The sequence below is a fragment of the Vulpes lagopus genome, chromosome 4 (genome assembly GCF_018345385.1).
Source record: "Vulpes lagopus strain Blue_001 chromosome 4, ASM1834538v1, whole genome shotgun sequence".
Taxonomy (NCBI): Eukaryota; Metazoa; Chordata; class Mammalia; order Carnivora; family Canidae; genus Vulpes; species Vulpes lagopus.
The window spans coordinates 106,892,892-106,916,031 of NC_054827.1; the positions used below are offsets into that span (position 1 = coordinate 106,892,892).

At 44.5% G+C, this 23,140-nt stretch overlaps 1 long non-coding RNA gene across 1 annotated transcript in view; it reads right to left on the bottom strand.

Moving 5' to 3' along the window:
• LOC121488981 overlaps positions 1 to 22,523 on the bottom strand; it is an 88,282-nt gene extending 65,759 nt beyond the window's left edge. The window contains exon 1 of the long non-coding RNA XR_005987225.1: positions 22,418 to 22,523. This is a non-coding gene — a long non-coding RNA (uncharacterized LOC121488981). The remainder of the gene's footprint in view (positions 1 to 22,417) is intronic.
• Positions 22,524 to 23,140: the final 617 nt, after the last annotated feature.

A 23,140-nucleotide genomic window follows, 5' to 3' on the forward strand; every position in this document is an offset into this window, starting at 1 on the left:
AAATGCCAAAAATTCTAGTTGATAGGTCTATAGGTGTCCACTGTAATATTCTCATAACCATTCCACTTCTATGTATTCAAATTTTTTTATAATAAAAAGGAAAGAAAATATGTTGGTGAGTGATGATGCTTAGACAGGAAGGGTGGAGAAGAGAGCCTGGGAGGGAGTGGTCTGGAATGAAAATGTTGGGGGCACCTAAAAAGACAAGAAAATTGATAAAACCAAGAAATGAGCTCCGTGAGGTGAGGGGGATTTGTCTGGAGTTACTATGTATGCATGTGATACTGTGGCTTATAATAAGAAATATATATTTGCTCTCCATCCCTATTCTTAGCACAGAGCTTCTAAAACTGTGGAAATTTATGTTAATGAGATGATTTTTGGTAAAGTTCCTTGGTAACCCAAAAATGGGAGCTGGTTGCCAGGGGAAGCAACTCTGTGATTAGAAGGTTGAAACTTTCAGCCCCATTTCCCAACTTTGGGGGTGGAGGGCCAAAGATTGGGTTCAGTCACAACTGGTCAATGGCTTAAACAATTGAGCCTTTGTAATGAAGTCCTCATTAAAAAAAAAAAAAAAAAGAAAAAGAAAAAAAGGACAGGCTTCTGTGAGCTCTCAGGTTGAGGAATGCATGGAAGTCCTGAGAGAGTGGCATGCTCAGGAAGAGCAGGAAAGCTCTGCACTCTTTCCCCCATATCCTGCCCTCTTCCATTTGGTTGTTTCTGAGTTATGTTCTTTTACCATAAACTGTTAACCTAGTAAGATGTTTCTCTGAGTTTTGTGAGCCTCTCTAGCAAATTAATCAAACTCAAGGAGGAGATTATGGGAAGCTCCTATCTATAGTTCCTATTTATAGGTGAGAAGCCCAGGTGAAAACTTGGACTTGGGATTGGCATCTGAAGAGAGAGGTCAGTCTTGTAGGGCCTGAGCCCTTAACCCATGGGATCTGATGCTATCTCCAGGTAGAGAGCATCAAAACTGAGTTGAATTGTAAGATACCCAGCTGTGTCAGAGAATTGCTTGGTGATATTGGAAAAAAAACACACACTATACTACAAGATCTTATTAAACTTCATCATCATGAATCCCATAAAGTATATGTAATTGTGCCTAAGTGATAGATAGGAACACCGAGGCCCAGAGAGCTAAAGACCTTTGCTTCAGTTCCCATGGGGCCTGAGTCACAAAGGGGTGCCAATGGTTGGGGAGGAGAATGGAAAAGCCTATCAAGGAGAGATCCAAGGAAACTTCTATAAAAGCAACACCAAGTGTTTGCATTGATCTTCATTTGAACAAGGCACAAAAAGCAAAGATTTAGAAAATTAAAGATGAATGCTTATTCCTGAAAAATGTAACCCAAAGGTTAATGTAAACATAAAGGAGAGTCACAAATGAGAGTGCCCAAAAGTTACTTTTCAAAGTTTCTACATTTGGGTCACCCTCAACCTCACTGCAATTATTGCTACAATCTCACCCATAACTGCATGCAATTTGCACCCAGAAATTCCATCACACTCAGTACTTTGCTTAGGAACTTGAAATTGCTTGCAGGAAGGGGGTGGGGGGAGGGCCATGGAGAAGTAGGCTGGGGAAAAAAAGGATAATTTAACCAGGCAAGGCTAAGCCCCTGAGGTATGGTCTTTGAAGAAGATGCCAACTCAAAATGCTGCTGCCCTGGAACTATGGCATCTGATTGAGGCAGCCTTCAAGTCATGTGCAAGATGGCCTCTTAATCAGGGGTGGGGAGGCAGCGAGGGGGAGCATTTCCCTGCTTTGTCTTCTCCACTTGGGAAACCAATTCATACAGGCTCCTTAAGGCAGATGCAGAGCCTGCACTGATCTCTTTGTGCTAAAGTTGTCAGTGATGTGATTAGCATCCCATCTGCCACAATGATGGAGCTTCCAGGAACTGTGTAACTTAAAAATAATAATAATAATAAGGTTGGGTTTATGTTTGGCTGAACCCTTTGCTCACTGTGTGGCCTTGGGCCAGTCAGGTGACCTGCTTGTGTCCTGATAAGTCAAACCAGCTGGGAAATTGAGCAAGATACAGGGGCCTCACTGGAAAACAGATGCTACAGCGGAGCTGAACATTTTTTTGAAGTAAATAAATTGGGGGCTGGCCCAAGGGGAGGAGGGAGTGGGGAGTTGTTTGAAAACTTCAAGCAGCCCCAAGCTGAGAAACAGAAAGTGTTTACTAGAACCTCTTTCCAGCATGGTCACCAGAGCTAGAGTCTTGTCTAGTCAACCTCGCTGCCCACTCCAGAGACATTATATGCAATCCCTTGGCACCATGGGGGTCCTAAGAACCTCTTCAAGCACGATTGGATCACGGGTAGCCTCCCTTTAGACAACTTAGCCCTCAAAGTGAAGGTCACAGGAATCACATTTGTTAAAATAGCTTCTCACTGAAGCTGTACTGGTGCCTACTGAAGTTGCAAGCTTCACCCCAGCACTCCCTAGTCTCCACTCAGGTGTATTTTTTTTATAAATTTATTTTTTATTGGTGTTCAATTTGTCAACATATAGAATAACACCCAATGCTCATCCCGTCAAGTGCCCACCTCTGTGCCCGTCACCCAGTCTCCCCCACCCCCCACCCACCTCCCCTTCCACCACCCTTAGTTCATTTCCCAGAGTTAGGAGTCTTTCATATTCTGTCTCCCTTTCTAATATTTCCCACTCATTTTTTCTCCTTTCCCCTATATTCCCTTTCACTATTGTTTATATTCCCCAAATGAATGAGACCATATGTTTGTCCCTCTTGGATTGACTCAGCATAATACCCTCCAGTTCCATCCACGTTGAAGCAAATGATGGGTATTTGTCATTTCTAATGGCTGAGTAATATTCCATTGTACACATAGACCACATCTTCTTTATCCAGTCATCTTTCGATGGACACCGAGGCTCCTTCCACAGTTTGGCTATTGTGGACATTGCTGATAGAAACATCGGGGTGCAGGTGTTCGGGTGTATTTTTGGCCAGCACCTGCATCAGTACCTAGAATCTCAGGTGGAATTACTTACATTCTTCCCCCACCCTCACAAGGATGCAAGCTCCTCCAGGGGAGTGAATTGAGTCCCTTTCATTCACTGCTGTGTCCTCAGTGCCAGACAGGATCTCCATGACTAGATTGAGTGTCACAGTTAAGATACACAGGAAAGCCACTAGTACGCTTATCGAACAATTGGTCCAGTCAATCTTTAAGTAAGTGGAGTGCATTTCTGTCAATGTTCTCAGTGTGACAGGGTGAATGATCCTGACATCATAGTAACAGACAGACATACCAGAGGTCACACTGCTCACACATGAATCGCCAGGATGTTTACAGCCTTATTCCTACTGCCCTGCTCCCAGGCTTACCGGGCTCCAATCCATTTCCAATCTGCTATCAGCCTGCTCTTCCTAAATCACAAACCTGACCCCCTGGTTGTCGCCACCCCCGCCCCATGTGGCTCATCAACTGTATGATGAAGTCCAGCTTCACATAAGGTTCTTCTTGATCTGAGCCCTGTTTACCCTTCCTGCTGCCATTCCTGCCCGTACCTCCATCATACCCTACCTGCCAGCCACATTCTCTCCACCCCTGCTACTTTGGTGGGCATGCCATACTCTCCATGTCTTCAAACATTTTTTTCTGCTCTCCCCTCTTTTGAGACTCCTTTCTCAACTGGCCACCAACTATTGGCTTGCCCCACTACACTCCAACACCAGTTCCTTTCTGGATCCTGCCTCATCTATTACTCCCCTCACACAGGTCCCTCTGGCATCTGGAGAGAGGCTCTACAACACTGTGCTGCATGTATTATAAAGGCTTGGATTTTCTCTGCCCTATTAAATGGTTAAGGTCTCAGGACAGGAATAGAGTCTTACTTATCTCCACACCAAGCCCAAAACTGGGCAAATGTACAAGCCCTCTGCAGCTATCAAATGAATGAGAAGTCAAATCAGTCTCCTTTCTCTGGTTTAAGAGTTCCCTGGCTTCCTTTGCCTTTGTAGATCATATTAATATACCGAATGGGTAGTGTAAAGCTGCTGCACTATGGAAAAAGTAGCTCTTCTTCTGTTGGAGTTTTCATCAGGTATGACAACTCTGTCATTCTCTAATTCCCAGATAGAAAGTTTAGATGAGAGGTGATAAAAGATAAACTTGGGCATATTTTTAAAAATTTAAGAGTTTGAGCAAAAATTCATTCCAATCAGGCAGCACCAAGCCAGTAGTTAGGAGCACTCCCCAAACAAGAGCTAGAGAAAAGACATAAAGTATGGAAATAGGAGCACCTGGGTGGCTCAGTGGATTGAGATTCGGCTCTTGGTTTCAGCTCAGGTCATGATCTCAAGGTCAAGATCTCAGGCTCATGAGATCAAACCCTGTGTCAGGCTCCATGCTCAGTGGGGAGTCCACTTGGATTCTCTCCCTCTGCTCCTACCCCAGCTCATGCTTTCTCTCCTTTTCAATCTCTCAGTCTCTTTCTCACATATAAATAAATATACAAACAAACAAATAAATAAATAAAATCTTTAATATATAAAGAATAGAAACAAAGGAAAATATTTGATTGGCTAGAGTTTGAAGCCTAATTGGCTGTTTGTGACTGATCGTCCTTAGCGTTTAGATTTCGTAACATTCAGGTATTTACAGGCTCAGATTTTGGTTTGCTTACATAGGTCATCATGGTATTAGAGCCACCTCCATCTAATGACCTTCTTTGTTTAATTTAACAGGAGTCTTGAAGAGCTAGGTCAACCAGATGCTTACAAGCACAGTGTATTGCTAGAAAGCACCAATGTGTAGGTAGCAGACGGGGACGTGGGGGCATTGAGAGAAAGACTCAAACCACACACCAGGATTTCATGAAGTTTACAGGTATCTACAAGACTCTTCAAGACCATTTTCACACCTAAGAGTGTACATATCGCAACACATTTTTAAGGGCTTGTCTTTTTTTCAAGATAAAAAGCTGCTTGGAAGAAGAAAAATAAAACACTTTCAAAAATTCATTTTCATGTAAAAACTGCTAAAAAAATTCATTTCTCTTTAAGGCAGGAGGAGAGAACAGTCTAGAAACATACGAGTAAATTTTACTTTTCAAGTGAAATATAACAAAAAAAGACCCTTGCTTTTGCTCCAGTCTTCGGGCTCACACATTTCCTTCTGACACACTGGAAGACTCAGCAATGGCAACACAGTCATGGCTACTCAAAGCCCATCCCTTTCTTCTAGAACTCGTAATTGACTAAAGATGAGGCCAGTTTCCTACAGGGGGAAGCTAACCACAACAGTGTGTGGATTCAGAAGAGCCTAAGCTGACTCAAAGATGGGCTGGGGGCCTTTTGTCTTTGCCAGCCCTCCAAACTTTCTCTATTCCTTGCTCCCCAGCCTGCCACCACTGAGATTACTAAAACACTGTCTCTTCCTGCCTCTTGAATCTGAACTTCCTCCCCAATGGTGCTGCTCAGGTCCAAGCTTGCTTCTGAAATAATGAGTCCAAGTGCCATGTGAGCCGGGACTGTGTGTTTTTTAGTCAACCATGCATTGGCCCCCAGATCTGGGCCATTCCCTGGAACAGAACAAGCACTCCAGAAATGTTTGTTGAAGAATAAAAGCTAGGCTGTGTGGATTTTCTTTATGATTCCTGATCTCTTTGCTGCATCTTTAGTCCATGAAAAGGTAGCCCTATACCCCAGTGTGCATTCTCCAAAACGCCTTTGCAACTGTTGGTTTCCAATGGACTGTGAAGAAGCATAAAACCCAGGAACCAGAAAGAAAGTAAGAGAGAACTTGCTTACATGGCCCCAGGCTCAGCAAATCCACTGGTGCAGATGGAGCAGTTCTTATAATGCCTGTCCCAGGAGAAGGGATTAGTCACTATGACCTTAGTCATTCTCTTTATACAAAGTGGGAGTTTTGTTTGGGCTGGTCTTGACTCATTGATCTACCCAACAGATTATATCTCTTATTTAAAAAACAAGCCGTGTTTTCAAACTTCTTATATCTATTCACCTCCTTCTTTTTAAAGACCTTAATTCGTTTAGACCAGAGTTTTCAAAATTCTCTGATCTTCTTTAGGTGCTATAATCAAAATTCTTCACAGGTCTTCATATTGATTGTCTTGGGCTGCCATATAAAAGTACCACAGACTGGGTGGCTTAAACCACAGACATTTATTTCTTATGGTTCTGGAAGCTGGAAGTCTAAATTCAAGGTGTCTTCAGAGTTGGTTCCTTCTGAGGCCTCTCTCCCTGGCATATAGATGGCTACCTTCCCCGTCACTGCACGTCGCCTTCCTCCTGTGCTCTGTCTCTGTGTCCAAATTTCCCATTTACATGAGAACACCAGTCATATTGGATGAGGGCCCCCCTACAGACCTAATCTTCACATGATTACCTCTGTAAAGATCTTATCTCCAGATGAGGTCACATTCAAAGGTACAAAGGGTGAGGACCCCAACGTATTTTGGGAGGACTCAATTTAACCTGTAGCAGTCTTTCCACACTATTTGAAACACTCAGGCTGAGAATTAGATGGACAGCATAGAGAAGCTGTCTTTTAAAAACCCCAAAATGCCAAAAATTAACTTATTGTACAGATCACCAACTCTTTTTCCACCTCCAAACTAAAAAATAATAAATACTACATCCCAAAATGCCTAACTGCCCTTTATTTTTTAAGACTTTATTTGAGAGAAAGAAAAAGAGAGAGTGGGAGGAAGAAGGAGAGAGAATCTGAAGCAGACTCCACATTGAGTACACAGCCCAATGTGGGGCTACATCCCATGACTCTGATCATGACCTGAGCCAAAATCAGGAGTCAGATGCTTAACCAACTAAGCCACCCAGGTGTCCCCTAACTGCCTTTAAAGCAACCCAAGCTTGCCTGCTGAACTTCCCCATTCTTGACAGATCAATAACCCTTTTTCCTTGCTTCTCTTATTATACCCAGTTTCTCTACGTCAAGCCTGTCAGCTTAAACTAAACCAGTGGGCTTGACTGTTACTAGGTAAATCTAACCAAAGAGGAGTGCCTTCCTGATCATGTTTGATTTTCCCATGTCAGTAAATTAGGCATGTATTGCAGCATGCAGCCCATAAAGCCAGAAAAAAAAAGCAGGCCCACCCCCAAGAGTTCACATAGAGAGTAGCCAACACATCACATCTGGACTGAGAGGCAAGAGCCAAGCTGAGGGGGTGAGCTGAGTTCAGTGGTCACAGAAAGACACTGACAAATGATATGCAGCATTCCAAGATCAGAGTCAAGCTCAACCTTTGCTTGGAGAGAGGTTTGAAGAGCTGCTGTGGGGACCTCCAACTCCATCTTGCTAGACTTTGTTCTGCCATCTTGGGCTAGTTTAAAAAATTGGGCTATGCCAAATATTTCTCAGATATCCCTCTGTTTTCTCAGTCCTTGGCCACTTGGCAGCTGGTCACAACTAAACTGCACACCTCTGTTAATATCACAGCCCCGAGGAGGAAGTACCAGGGAAATAGTAACAATGCTCCTAAATCTTTCCAGCACCCAACAGGGCAGCACACATACTGTGGGAAGGTGTGTTTTTCCCATCTATTTTGTTATCAAATAAAAGATAAAGAGCAAGACTAAACCTACTGGTCTAAATATCTTTGCTGAACCCTCAAAAGATTGCTCAGAAGATCCTTGAAGACATCACAAATGGCCATTCTTCCAAAATACCAAAGTTTTGAGAAAAAAACTTTAGGACAGCAGGAAAACACATTTAACAGTGTTTCCTTAACAGTATAAAAATTAGTAACAGAAGAAAACACTATTATAGTCTAACATTTTTTAAATGTTATCCTTTGCTCTTCAAAATGCCATTTTGAACTGAGCAGAGTTAGTACTATCAAACTGCATTCACCAAAAGGGCTGTTTCCTAATCAAAATAATTTCTATGATACAATATGCAGATTTCATAAGACTGAAATATCTCCATTATTCAGAAAATGCTAGATGCTGATTTTTTAACATTTATTTTTAAAATCTGAATGAGACATTAAACAAAGGAACATGAGCACACAGGTTTTCTTGTGTAGAGACAGCAATAAGAATACTTTGAAATGTCACCAAGTCTTCCCAGAAATTTAGCAGTTTCACCTTAGATTGGATCAGTAACCATGAACAAAAGTCTAAAAGTTTAAAAAGAGAGAATCTTGCAACCTTTTAGAGGGAGGTAAAATTCTGCAGCACTTCTAGATGCTTTTGAACAGAGACATTTTGCTTTGACAAGAGCTGTTTTTCCAGAACTCATTTTAAAAAACTGTCAGGCTTTCAAAATTTGCATTTCTATTTTGAGGCGAGAGAAGATATTTTTATCAAAATTTTCAAGTGTTTCAACGTGGGTTCACATCCAGATGAAGAATTGGTATAAGGGAGGTTTCTGCTTTCTCTCCTCTAGAAGGAAACACAGACAGGCAATGTCTCAGTCTTCTGCAAGATGTGTGTGGGTGTCCTCAGCTGGCCATAAAGGGTCTCTCCCTCTTCGCTTGTTGGCTTACGCTATGGAAATATCTATAGCTTTGGGCTGTATATAGCAGGCTTCTCATTAGAATTATTTACTGCTTCCAAGTCTGCACAGCTTATGTCACCAGGACCCCAATTCAGTCACTGAATACAAATAAGCAGGCATCCGCCCAAGGGCCAGAGGGGAAGCTCTCATCCCCATTTACAGAGGTACAGAGTCACAGACAAGTCTGAAGTTTTCATACTTGGCTCTGATTTATGTCTTATGATTCAGGAAAATGGACTGACCTAAGAATCCTTGTCTCATTCAGTTGACCACCAATGCCAAATGGATTTGGAAGAAAGGGCAATCTATAATGACCATCGTCCTGTATTAAAGAAAAAAAAAGTTCATCCTTCTCTGCATGGGTCAACTCAGGCCCATACCAGCTATTATTTCCTCATTACTGCCCTAGTCTAACAGTAATCTTGTAGCTAAACAAAACCAGCAGGGCAATTACATTTCAAACTTCTCTTGGAATCTAGACTCGGTGGTAACCCTACACCTCGCTACTGACCTCCTGGGGAGGAAATTGGTGTCCTCTGCGTTTGGAGGAAGTGAATTACACCCTGGAGGCCCTGGGTCACAAACTAACATTCCATTCTGTTTGTGGGCAAAATGGTTTCTTTTTTCATGATTTTGCTATTGATGCCAGTAGGCAGTGATTTTATTGACCTAGAAATGAAGTCACCAGCATTGTCTCTTTAAGAGAAAACGATTGTTAAAAATATATTTGAATTATGGCCAGTAAAGAGATGCCAGGCATATATCGCTGATTGCCTACAACTCTTTTTCAGCATGTGGCCTAACTTTCTATTAAAGATTTCATCAAGACGTTTGCCAGAATATGTGCCACGTATTTGAAACACACACCCTAAGAGAGATTTAAAGAAAAAAAAAGTCTTTAACTCCCCAGGAGGAGCAAAATGGAACTAAAGGGCTTGTCGCTTTAAACCAAGAATGATGGCATCAGCTTCAGAGGGTTGACTTTTGCTCCTGCATCTGAAAACAGCATTTTTGGAGTGTTGGGCAAGTCACTGTCTCCCCATATTTGAAAAGAGACTCAAAAATTGTTTCAGGCACCCATAAAAAGGAGGTATTTGTGAGGATTTCTTTTTAAAATAAAAGAATTAAGTCATGCTGCAAATGGGTACTGGGCTTCTGTTGAGGGTCATGAACATGTCATGTTATCATGTGTCCAAAGCTCTGTGAATGTGCTAAAAAAAATGAATTGTATAATATGTGAATTACAAGTCAATAAAGCTGTGACATTAGCAAAAAGAACTAAGTTCTAATGATGCTGTCATTATCATACAATTATTTTTAAGAACTAAGCAATTCAAATAACCCTTTTCATAATAGGATTACATTTTGGCAAGGAAATATTTGAAAAAATAATTTCGACTTTGACTACCTTGGCGATAATTTTTTTTAATGTTTTCCACTGAGGGGTGCCTGGTTGGTTCAGTTGGTGGAGCATGCGACTCTTGATCTTGGGGTGGTATGTCTGAGCCCTACGTTAGGTGTAGGGCTTAAAAACTTAAAAACAAAATCTTCAATAATAATAATAATAATAATAATAAAATAAAACTTTCCACTGAAATGAAGAATACATTTTTGATCTGTACATAGATGTAACACTATATCGTATAATTGCCATAATTCTATTTAGCCAAGCCTACCTGCTTATTATAATTTGAGTGAAAAATGTGACCTTTTGTGTTAATCAGGTCAGTATCTGCCCATGAGACCCAGGATACTGAAGGAGCACCCAGCGCCCTTCTTCGGGGCTAAAGGAGTCGTTGCACATTGTGTATATTTCACTGCAAGACTTAGAACATGATTTTTAACTGCTACAGGGATCTGCTACACGGCAGGTGAGACTGTAAACTGATTCAACCCTTTGCAGAAGGGAAATGGCAATAGGTATTTTAAAATCCTAAAAGATATCTGTATGCTTGACCCTGTTGTCACATGTGTAGAGATCCATCCCAAATGAAATAATGCAAAGGATGGTGACCAAACTGTGCATCCAGCATCACATCTGGTAATAGACTTTAGAAAACAACATAAAAATGCACGTATGTATGTAGAGGAATGTATTGGGTGAAATTATGAAAATCCACTTTATGCTATAGTCTGCAGCTATGAAAAAGTTTTTCATTATCTTAAAAGAAGGACAGCCCAGGTAGCTCAGCGGTTTAGCGCCGCCTGCAGCCCAGGGCGTGATCCTGGAGTCCCAGGATGAGTCCCACGTCAGGCTCCTTCCATGGAGCCTGCTTCTCCCTCTGCCTGAGTCTCTGCCTCTCTCTCTCTCTGTCTCTATGAATAAATAAATAAAGTCTTTAAAAGAAAGAAAAAGAGGGGCACCTGGGTGGCTCAGTGGTTGAGAAGTTGCCTTCAGTTCAGGGCGTGGTCCCGGAGTACTGGGATCGAGTTCCACATCGGGCTCCCCTCGAGGAGCCTGCTTCTCCCTCTGCCTATGAGATGCCTGAGCTCAGAAGCAGGTCCTTCCCCTGCTGAGCCTTGAAATGGCTGCAGTCCCAGCCAACAGCTTGGTGGTGGCATCAAGAGAGAGTCACCCGAGCCTCCCGGCTCTCCCTCACGAAACCACTCTGGGAGGCTCCACTGGCAGAAACTCTTATGAAAAATTATTCTGCTGACTTGCACCTTGAGCTCGTTTGTCACTGCTGGGAAATGATTACATGAACTCAAAACCTGTGTCCATTTCCAGCTGCCTTGATAGGATTTTATTTTTTAAAAAATCCTCAAATTATGGCAGTTGTTAGTGCCTGTTTTAAGACACTAAATTAGGACAGTCTGTTGTGGAGCAGATAGATAACGAATACATATAATAGAGGAAATAATTATGGGGAAATATACTAAAATGCAAACAGGGGTATTTTAGTCCGATGACAAAACATTTTCCCTCCTTTTGTCTCTCCTTTCAAATAATCTGTAATTGAAAGTAGTCAGTCCAGCCTGGTTGAAAAATATTTTAGCTCCTTTACAAACAGCAATTAAACTTTTTCCCAAGCCCTATGTATCCAAAGGATGGGGACTTCATAAATTGTTCAGAGATATATGCGGAAGAGGGGGCGAAACGACTGTCCCTTTAAGACATAGCTGCTCCTGACACAAACATCCATGTGTATGCTGTTCTGTGCTGTTCCTTTCTAAAGATGCTACAGACTGAGCAACAGCAAGGAAATCAGTGAACTGTTTTCTTGCTCCTTTTGGAGTTCACACTGATGCAGCCATATTCTGTTATCTAGCACTTTTTTTTTTGACAAATGCTACAGGTTTCTAAGCTATTAAAGGAAATAAAACACTGCAAGCACCTCATACAGGGCCTGACATAGAAGGGCCCCTTGGATGGTGGAGGCCATGGGCTGAGGAATGGGTGGGGGGGCAGGAGGGGGAGTTTCTATCTTCTGTCCTGGCAGGTGCTACCAAGCCAGGACCACTGGGTGGGTTTGTAGACACTTCGAGCCTTATCACAATGCCTTGAAAAATTCTGCTGACTTGCCACCTACAGCTATTTGTCACTGCTGGGAAATGATTATATGAACTCAAAACCTGTGTCCATCTCCAGCTGCCTTGGTAGGATTTCATTTCTTTAGAAAATCCTCAAATTATGGATGTTTATTTTGATCCTATACTAAAATCGATCTCAGGACCCCTGGGTGGCTTAGCGGTTGGGCGCCTGCCTTCGGCCCAGGTCATGATCCCAGGATCTGGAATCGAGTCCCGCATCGGACTCCCTGCAAGGAGCCTGCTCTTCCCTCTGCCCGTGTCTCTGCCTCTCTCTCTCTCTCTCTCTCTTTCTCTCTCTGTCTCTCACAATAAATAAATTTTTAAAAAAATAAAATAAAAAAAATAAAATCGATCTCTGTGCTAAGGAGGGTGTGATTTCAGCTCTTGCAAAGCCAGGAGCCGTGATGCATCAGGCACTCCGCATGCAGTGAAGAAGTAATTGGGTGAGGGTGCTCGTTGGTGGATATACCACGGAGGCTAATTATTCTTAAGCACCAATATACATTTATTTAGGGCTTGGATTGTTTTTCTCCAAAGGTGGGTGTGCTCATAATAGGGCCTTCAACCTGATTTGTCCTTCAAGGCAAAGGACCTTTACAGTGTTTAATTAAAGATATACAAAATGGTATTAGTGTGCAAAGTTGGCTAAAACAGGGAGTATTTTCAAGGACTCAGAAAATGCTACTTTTACTTAGGAAATCACACATACTTGGGCTACACAGAGTGGTAGTAATTATAACCATAATGACATTACCAGGAAGATGGGCTGCCATGTCCCCTAGGGCTTAACCAAGAAAGGCAGCCAATGCTCGAAGTAGGGACAGAATCTCACCCACTGCATTTTGGAGAACTGTGCCACCTATCCCCCAGAAAATGGACCATCTGAGCCCAGGGAGTGCTGAATCATGACCCTCCACAATAAGGAAAAATGAAGATAAATCTAAACTCCTAAACAAAGTAAACATTATCTTGGGAGGTATAAGCATGAATCTGCTCATTGAGATAGATAGCATTGATATCACTGGAGTTAATCAATTCAATCCATTGACCACACTGGCCTAGCTTTAAGCAAAACAAGACAAGAGAACATACTGGAAAGAAATACTGCTTCAGGATTCAGGTAACTCTGGTTCTAGTCCTGTTTCTCACTTTGACTAAATGTATGATATTAGTTAATTCTCTTACCAACTCTGCTGGAAAATGATTAAATGAGCCCGAAGTTTGGGACCATTACCATTTGCATTGATAGGGTTTTATTATTTTAAAAATCCTCAAATCTTGAATGTTATTTTTATCCTTAACTAAAATCAACCTCTGAATTTGGGAGGGTATGATGCCAGCTCTTAGCTCCCTTCTAACTAAACTGGAGGGGGTGCACTAGCCCAGCAGTTCTTAATTAAGTATATGAGTCAGAATCTCTTGAAAATATTGTCAAATTCTCAAGCCAATTGTTATTCTAGATAATTCTTGAATCTAGCATTTCCGGGGCTGGGGCCTTGGCACCTGTTTCTTGAAAACCTTCTCCAAGTGGTTTTGAGACATGTTAAGAACCAAAGGCAGGGTGAACTCTGGTTGCCATCCATTCCCATTATCCTAGGGGTCTAGACCTCCTTGCCTGTAGAAGTTCTTGACAGCCCACTTCGCTTCCTCCATGACTGGTCCTGGAGCCCTCACATAAGGATTAACATCACCAGAGGAGAGAGGGCCACTCTCTCATGCACACAAGCAAGTATCTGGCATCACCCTGAAGATATTAAGTCTGAACAAGAACAAACTGGTGGCATGCAGCATTCTTACCATGTGTGTACACATGGACGCACACAGAGCTGTCAGGCAACATCACTCTGCTCCTCAACCTTGTGCTGATGCTCAGTTCCTGGTCCCTAATAAGATCCAATGTCTTGTTTCACTGTGATTAGGGATCTGGGACCGGATGACAGGAGGGCAATAAGTGAACAATTCCAGAGCACCCAAACATTGCAGGAGTCATTTCTTTGCATCAACAATACAAAGCCTGAGCTGTCCCTACTTATCGTGCAAGGAAAATGACAAGAGAATGATGGTGCCATTTAACCAACGTAAATGGCTCCTGCTATGAAAACAAAGAACATAGACATAAAATGTTGAACCAGGGCTCTCCTTGTTAATACTGAACATCTGCATGCAGAAAGAAAAGTGAAGGAGCAACCAGCAGGGAGAAGCCTGGGATCTCATACCTCTGTTCATAACACATCAAACTTATCTTTTCCCTTTTGAGTGAATATTAGCCCAGCACCAATCCATGGGAAAGGGACCCATGCCTCCCAAGCAGTCAAACTAGGAAAGACTATTACATTTGAAAATAAAGAGACTCAGGACGCCTGGGTGGCTCAGCAATTGGGTCTGCCTTCAGCTCAGGGCAGGATCCCGGAGTCCCAAGATTGATTCCTGCATCAGGCTCCCTGCGGGGGCCCTCCTTCTTTCACTGCCTCTTTCTCTGTGTCTCTCATGAATGAATGAGTAGACACTTAAAAAAAAATGTATGAAAATAAAGAGACTGGGGAACCCCGGGTGGCGCAGCGGTTTAGCGCCTGCCTTTGGCCCGGGGCGTGATCCTAGAGACCCTGGATCGAGTCCCATGTCAGGCTCTCTGTATGATGCCTGCTTCTCCCTTTGCCTGTGTCTCTGCCTCTCTCTCTCTCTCTGTCTCTATCAATAAATAAATAAAATCTTAAAAAAAAAAAAAAAAAGAAAAGAAAGAGACTCACAGTGTTCAGGAGCATAAAAAGGCATACGACCTTGAAACACTCTAAGGGGTCATGACTACAGCAAACTCCACAGGCAAGTGACACATTCAGGCACTCTGGGCATTGCACGCAGAAGGCTCCATGGTTGGCTTCATGCTTTGCTGTTACTGTCTTGAAATCATTAATACTTTTTTTTTTTTTAAATAGGCTCCATGCCCCATGCAGAGCCCAACACAGGGCTTGAACCCAGGATCCTGAGCTAAGAACAAAAGTCAGAGGCTCAGGGTGCCTGGGTCACTCAGTCGAGTGGCTGTCTTCAACTCAAGTCATAATCTTGAGGTCCTGGGATCGAGCCCCATGTGGGGCTCCCGTCTCAGCAGGGAGTCTGATTTTCCTTCTGCCCCTCCCCCACTCATTCATCCACTCTCTCTCTCTCTCTCCCAGAAAAATAAATAAAATCTTTAAAAAAAAAGAGTTGGAAGCTCAACCGACTTCCAAAGCACCCTTAATACTTTTTTAACATGGGTCCCATATTTTCATTTGCACTGCCCCCCACAAATTACATAGCTGGTCCTAGTCATGGCAGTTGTTCAGAGGAATAAAAAATTAAGGTTATTTTCCATTAGATGAGATCTTAGTTCTTAGAGCATATAGTATAAACTAGGTTGCCTGAGGAGGAACTGCTTTCATCATCAAGAGTTTGCAGGACTAAGATGTGGACTCCAGGCCAACCAAACCCAAAGCCTGTGACCCCAAGGCTGGGAGGTAATATGACTTCCTGAGACACAGAAGGACCAGCCACCCAGACTTAAGGTCTCAAGCTCTCTCCTAAAGTGTACTGGGTCTGCCAAGGCAGCAAGCACTGGCCTTTGAAAATGACTCTGCCTGCCAGAGGGGGACCTGCTAATGTTTCTACCACACCTGAAACTGGGCAAAGAACCACACCACAATCAGACAATAATTTTTTCCTTCTCAGCCAGACTAACTCTAGTTTACAGCACTGGCCAGCATGGCTCTCTCCATGAAAGCCAACAGCCATGGAGGACTAACCACAGGAAAACTTGTGAGTGCAAAAGTGGTTTGGTGAAGGGAGTAGAGAGCAGGACAGGAATGCAAAGGCCCAGGCTCAGAGCAGAGATGAAGGCAACCAACCCAAGACTTATTCTTTTCCCCACTTCCCTTCAGAAATGTCTAAATATGAAACACAAACCTTGAGTCAAATATATGAGGTCCATCCTGAGGAGAGGGGCAAGAAGAACACCTGATGAACATGAGAACCAGGGCTTCAAGAGGAGACATGGCAGCAGACGCCACATAGCATCACAAAGACAAGAATGTCATGGTCACATGCTCCAGGGGAAGGAGGATTGACATAACTCTCTGAAAGGGCAATCCCAGAAGGAAAGCTGCAGTATTCACAGCTCCTAGAAGGCAAGGTGTTCACCTCACAGCTAGCTATTTTGGAGGGCTCCATGTCAGGGCCTGCCACTGGAGCCAAGGAGTGCCCCATGGCTATGACCAGAAAATGCCCTTGAGGTGGTCCAGAGGAACAGCCTATTTCAGTGCACTTGAGCAAAAGGACACGTTTTGTGAGACTCCTCAATAAAATGGCCAGTAAAACACAGGACGTCTGTCAAATTAGAATTTCAGATACACAATGAATGGTTTTCAGCATGAGTACACAATATTTGGGACATACTTATAATAAAATAAATTACTTGTTGCTTATCTGAAATTCAAATTTGTCTGGATTCCCTGCATTTTCATTTGTTACATCTGGCAGTTCTACTCAGGGAAAGCGTCACTGTGGCCTTTGACTCTCTTCTCCCCTTGGCCCTTTCCATCCCTCAAGTCAGAGAACAGACTTGAACTCTAGTATAGCAGGATACTAAGCCTCTTGGATCCAGGCAGCTGAGAAATACACACACTTCTCTCCCTATCCCACACCAATTATTGCCATGCCTCCTCACCCAGTGTCTAGCCCACACCCACTACTCAACTGTGATGCTACCCTCCTTGCTTCCCTCCTATGCTTCCTATGGAAGATTGGTGCCTATGGAGGGGACCACTCAACAAGCCAAGGCATGGCAGCCAGCTACAGCATTCATTCTTCATTTATTCTTCCCTTTGTTCCTTTCTTCAACAATGGCATTGGAGCCAAACAGATGGGCAAGACAGACAAGATTCCAACTCATGCAGGGCCCAAAGTCTAGGTGGGGGAGAAGTCAAATCAACAGATAAGCAAGATATTTCCTAAAGTGGTAAGAGATATAGAAAATTCAGTAGATTGATGCAACAAAGTGAAGGTGGGGGAGGGGTTGGGTGAGAGCATTGGAATACATTAAACCCTTATCATCAAGGAGGACACCCTGAAGAGGTAGCAGGCAGAAGCCCAATTAAAAGAGTCAAACATAGGAGCAGATCCAAGGCAGACTGCTCCAGGCAGAGAGGCTCATAAGTGTAAGACACTGGAGCAAGAAGAAGCTTAATATGTCCCAGGAAGAATGAAGACCAGCACATCTGGAGGAGGGAGAGAGGGGAGTACTTGAGGATGCAGGCAGAAGCCAGATAAAATGGAGGCTTTGGTACCCAGGACATCAAAAACAACTATCTATCCAAGAGATGAATTAACTTGCTGAGGGTCTCATACTTAAAAGATAAATGATCCAAGTTTCAAGTAAGGGTCAGTTTGCCAACAAAGTCCAACCCCTCCTCAAATTCATGGCCTCCCTTGCAGAGCCCCTGCAGATGCCTGTTCTTGGAGAAACAGAGGCACACACAGGGAGGAGGAGAAAGAGCCATGGTGAAGGAGCCAGCAGAGGTCCTCTGGGTCCTCTGAGGCCAGATCCTGAGCAATGGATCCCCATTGATGGGCCTCACCTGCACATAGACCCTGTCTACGTGCGGCCCACCCTTCAGCCGTGAGGTGAGCTGCCGTGCTAGCATCACCGTGATGCAGACTCCCAGGCCTTTATGTGGCCTTCTTCTGCGAACTATGCAAACACCCTTCCCAAACATGGCCAGGCCCACAGATTGTCCCAGGACTCCGTGCAAGTGAGACAGCAGTGAGAACTTCTAAAGTGCCAGCCTGGGCTGCAGCAGCCCCACCAAACCCAGAAAATACTCTGACTCTGGTTAATTTAGAATTCATTATGTCTCTCTTTCCATGAAAGATAAACCAATAGCTGCCCTTGACAGCTGTTTTCTCTGCAGTCATTCCTTCTCGCTGCCCAGCTACTCTTTCTTTGGGGATTTGAGCAATGTAACGTTAGTACTATCAATTTCATTCAGTCCCTCCAAGGTAGTCTACAGGGACTCGGCGAGGCAGCCAAGCTGAATGCCCTTAACCGTTTGTGCCCTGTGCAAGCCAGGGGGGTGCAAAACAAAGGACATAGGAGCAAAGTTCCAGAAAAGATTAAAAAAAAAAAACCTCTAGCACTGAATCTGTAGAAAGTAGACAAGGAAGAGTGAGATGACAAGAACTTGGAGAGTGCAAATCAACTTAGAGCAGAGCCTGGTCCCTCACCAGAGCCAATGGGCAGCTTAGAGCTGCCTGTCCCAAATGGGGTGCTCAACTATGAAAGTACAAAGAGCAGATACACCCAGAAAATGATTTGCTGGCCGAGAGGAAGTCCACCACTTCACACTTTTCTGTAGCTCCATTTGGCCATTTCATTGTAGATGGGCCTCGTAAGCCCGATACACATAATGAAAAGGATCCTGCACCATGGGTTGGAAGATGGGAAAGACAGACTCGGGTTTTCTGAGAACCAAGTGAAGTGGTCAGCATTTGAACATTAACCCACAGAAACCCCAAAAGGCAGACACAGAGATCACCAGTTTCCAAGCAGGTAAACTGGGGCTCTTGGAGTTTTGGCAAATTGCCAAAGACCATGCAACTGAGAAGTCAAGTGGCCGGGTTCAGAATATAGGTGAAAGTGGTTCCCTAGTTAGGGTGACTTCATCCCCAGAGGATCATTGGCAATGGTCTAGAAGTATTTTTCATTGCCACAGCCAGGGTGCTGCTACTAGTGGTTAGTGCAGAGAGGCCAGGGATGCTGTGAAATGTCCTACAATCCACATGGCAGCCCCTGCAGTAAAGAATTATCCAGCCCATGTGCCAATCATGTCAGGGTTGAGAAGAACTAGTTCCAACTGACTCAAAGTCCAAGTAGCCACGAGGGTTGGGGAGGTCAGTTGAAGGAACAGCACAAATCATTCAAAATAACAACTGTTGAAATTGCACATGATGTTTTACAATTTTCATTTCTGACCAGGGCAGCCTTGGTGCCTCCTCGGCTTAATGGGGCACATGGAGCAGGGAATTTCCAAGGCTCTACAGATGGTTTTCATGCATAACTACAATGGTTTGTCTAGTAGAAACCATGTGGACAAATCCTTAGGCAAAGCCTTGAGATTTCATCTCCAAGTTCTTCCCTGGCCTGAACTAAATTTTCTCAGCGTGTGGCATTTTTTAAAATGGTGGGCAGGGGGGACCCCTCCCTGCATGGATAATGAAACATAGTTCAGGTGTGGCCAAGGAGACCTCATCCAGAACTCTTCAGAAGCCTCTGTGCTTCATCAGCCCCATGAGCCACAGTCAGCTTGATGGCTGTCCAGGCTCTCTGGTTCCTCAGCAGAGCATACACCCATGCACAGACCCACTGGGGCATTTCCTTTCTATCCTTGGAGGAAACTGCCAACTTAGAAACCAGGAAGAAAAATCACCTGGAAACAGATGAAGGTTGGAGAAAGGAGTGATCACACAAATATCCGGAAATAGAAGGGCCCATCCAGTGAGGTAAGCTGCACATACCTATGTGATCCAATCACCTCCCCACCTAAAACCCCAAAGAACACTTGCTAAAGTCTAACGCCCATCCTGGCAAGGGGTAGGGGAGCCTTCCTGATTTGGCTCCATGTAGCCCGCCCCAGATCCCTCCCCAACCAAAGACCACCTCCCAACCCCCTGCAGGGCCTTAGGCCATGCTGTACCTCTCTGGAAGGTTCCTTGGAGACACCCTGACTCATCAACCTGGGTAGTCAGCATTCTTTCATCCGTGTTCCTACAGCACTGGGGTTTTCCATGGTGGTAGTGCTGGGCTCGGCTCCCTGACAGTAGCTTACATTCCTCAGGCACAGAGACTTCTTCCATCCCCAGTTTCCATCCCCAGTACTGGCAGATGGCAGAACTACTTCAGTAAGATGGGTGAATGAAGAAAAGGCAGTGCGGCGGTGTTGTCACAAGTGGTGACAGATACCAAATACGAAGTCGATGACACTTTTGCATCAAGAGGCTTGGGAGTCAGAAGGCTTAAGCTCACATCTCTGCTATGCCACTACTTTATGGGTGTGAATTAACCTCTCTAGACCTCAGTTTCCTTGTCTGCAAAATGGGCGATGAATAGCAATGCCCATCCGGTAGGATTACTGTGAGGATCAATGAGATCATGCATACAAAGCATTTAATTAGCACTAGGCCTGGGAAAACCACTCCATTGCAAAAAAAAATAAAATAAAATAAAAAAGAAGAAAAAAAGCTTCTTTTTTGGTGGGATAGTTGACATTGTGGACAGTAAGAGGCATTTTGCTTTAATTCCATATCAATGAAGAGAGAATTCAACAGATGCACCCAGAACCCCACAGCCCCCTGTCCTTTGCCACCAGGGGGAGAGGGCTCTGCCCCAGGTTTCGGCAGGCTGTCTGTGGCCAGAGCTTGGCCATCAGATGCCCTCAGTAACCAGCCGTTGATCAAAGCAAAAAGGAGGTTCCACACATTTTCTAGCAATGGCAAGCTAAATGCAAGCAACGACTGGTATATTCGAGAAGGGGAGGACGCCCCAGAAATGGGCAGGATCTGTCCTGGAAGAAATAGAACCTCGTGTTCTTTTCAAAGTGGTTCTTTCCTCGGGCATTACCAGATTCCCGTGGAGAAAGCCAGTCAGTCTCTGTCAAAAGGAATGATTTGAGGCAAAACTACAGAAGGCTTTTTTCTGGAGTCCTACTGTCCCTTCCCTCCCCTGTGTCCCAGCCACCCCCCAGCCCCCAGCTCACTGGGACCACCTTCTCTGGTATCCACTGCCGGCTTCTCATTAGCGCTCCGGGGAGGCAGGGGGCTGTAACCAGACCCCGCGGGCGATGCTATCAGCTGCCACCCCCCCACCCCCACCACCCCCACCCCCCCCGCCCATGACTGGCACTTTGGCTAAAAGCCTCCTCCCACCTCCTGCACTGTGATTGAGTTTCCCCCTCCTGCCCCCACCCACCCCTCTCCTTAGAGGCAGTGTCAGTGCCAAAGGGCCGCCAGCGCACCCCCCAGCCTCGCACCTGCGAATGTGAACCAGCCAGCTTGTCTGAATTAGGAAATCTCTCCCGGCTGGGCAGGCAGCCCTGTTAGCTGTGGGCGGGCTTGGGATCACGACCCAGAGGGCCCTGCCTGCGGGCAATTCTGGGCCCTGGGTCCCCAGGATTCTGGGGTTCAAATGCCGCTGGAGGAGGGATAAGCGGTAACTCTGACCTCCCCCCTGGTAGGTATCTGGACAGTGTCAAAGGCAGTCCTCGGTGCTGGGATCTGAAGGAAGCAGCAAACACAGAGCAGTTTTCTGGCCCCAGAAAAATGGTGATGAGGGTGGGGAGGGAGGCCAGGGCTATCAGAGGAGTTGGGGCCCTAACATTGTAGCCAAGAACCCCCTGCTGCTGATAATCCACAGCCAAAGGAACCCTGAGGGCGAGAGAGAGGGTTGCCCTGGACGGAAGCCTCTGCTTGCAACTTTTACCCAAAAGGCAAAAGAAGCTGCTCCATCAGATACAGTGTTTACTCCTTACAGTTTCCCCCAGTGCCCTTATGCCAATCGACTTGTCAGGCAGCCAGTGTGGCCACTTAAAAAAAAATGGTTTAGCCCAGTAAAGTTGCTGCTGAGAAGGACTTTGGCAAGGTCCTGCTTTATTAGCCAAAGGCAGCTCAGCAGCAATCCACCAGAATTTCAACAGAAAACCTAGCCATTTCATAAACCTGATGTCTTCATTTTATTTCCAAACACTAATAAATTTAGAACTTATGCCTCCAAGGAGAAAAGAAACCAATATTTGTTGAGATCCTACCGTGTGCTGACCCGTCCCATCCACTACCTTGTAGAAGCCACACATTGCCGGGGAGTGTGGGGAGGGGGAGTAGGTGGAGCAGTTCCTCTCTCTCCCCATTAACCCCAAAATCTCATGACAACCTGGGATTTGCTTTCCCCTCTGCTGCCGTCAGCATGCGCCGAGCACTAACAGCTTTACCTCCCAAATATTGTTCTGGATTTTATTCCACCCGCCCATCTTAACTTCTACATTTCAAAACCCAGTGTAACTACTGCCTCCTCCAGGTGGCCCACAAAGAGTTGGATTCTCCTCTGTGCTCCCTGCCCACAGCTCTGATCAAGTCTTCTATTTATTCTTTACATCAGATGCTATTTTATGTTATTTTATATTTGTGTCTGCCTTCCCTAACAGACCGTCAGCAGCTTGCAGGCCCAACCTCAGCCTTACCCGCCCCAGAGGGTAGCTCTCTCTGTCCCGCATAGGTGGGATGAGCAAGGAAACAATGATTTACAAAAGCAAACAGTATGTGCCCAACCCCAGGGCCCAGTCCTCACCCGGGCTGTTTGCTGCAAAGCCTCTGTGTTCATGTCCGGTGTGAAGCCCAGTGTAATTCTGAATCTTCCCTTCCACCGGCTTCTGGAAGGGATTAGTGGTTCTGTGACCCCTGTGATACAGAAATGTCTACAAGGCTGCAAACTGCAACCTCAAGGACACACTCTGGCCAGAATACAGGTGCTATAATTCAGCAACAGTATCAGGCAGGAAGATTTTCATAGGCTGTCCTGCAAAGGTAACAGACCTTGTTTCTGAATTCTAAATGATTAATTCACAGAATTTTAACTCCCAAAATGTTCTCCATGCTTGATGAACTTGACTTGAACAAGATTAGCTTGACTTATCTTCATAAATATCCTACACAGTCGTATTATTATCACGCCCACTTTAGAGGTGAGCAAAGTGAGGCGAAGAGTAAGTGATATGTCCAAAGTCACAGGATTTAAAGACACAGTTTGGCTCCAAAGGTTCCTTAGTCTCTATGCAAAGTTTCACTTTCCTTAGATGTTCATTTACTTTATTCAGAAGAAGCCTAGAAAATGTTCCCTGTAAAAGATCTCAGAGAAAATCTAATAGAATTTCCATTAAATTTAGATGAGAACAAGCAGGCCCTCCCTCATAACCCATTTACTCTTAGTTTACATGCAATTCTAACAGGTTGCCTTGCTTCCTGATCAACACACACAAAATGCAGGAAACTATAAAGAGGCAGGAAAGCCATT